Raw genomic sequence first — 409 nt, 5'->3', positions numbered from 1 at the left:
CAATAGCTTTTCCTGAGGCAAACTATGTTTTATCTTTTTTCACGGCAATGCAGCAGACTATAACATCTCTAAAAGATGCTGTAGAGGCATTTTATTCTGGATAGAACTGGTGGACTGACTGACCCAGAGTCAACCCTGGAGCTTAAAGGAGAAATCTGACCAGTGTTTACCTGAATCTTGATTGTTGCCAGATGTCACGAGTACTGTTAGGGAGGAAAAAACGACCAAAATCTGGCCAGTAACATACCAGTTGTAGGGACATGTTCTGAAGAGTGCCTTTGGTCCTCTAAACAGACAGAAAATGCTACTTAAAGGTCTGTGCCACACGAACAGGGCCTTTACGTGACAACATTATGTGTTTTTCAACTCAGACATTGTGAAGAAATCTCTGTCTGAGCGTCTTCCATTG

Source organism: Etheostoma spectabile, chromosome 7 (genome assembly GCF_008692095.1).
Source record: "Etheostoma spectabile isolate EspeVRDwgs_2016 chromosome 7, UIUC_Espe_1.0, whole genome shotgun sequence".
Taxonomy (NCBI): Eukaryota; Metazoa; Chordata; class Actinopteri; order Perciformes; family Percidae; genus Etheostoma; species Etheostoma spectabile.
Note: the sequence above shows the minus strand (reverse complement) of the source record.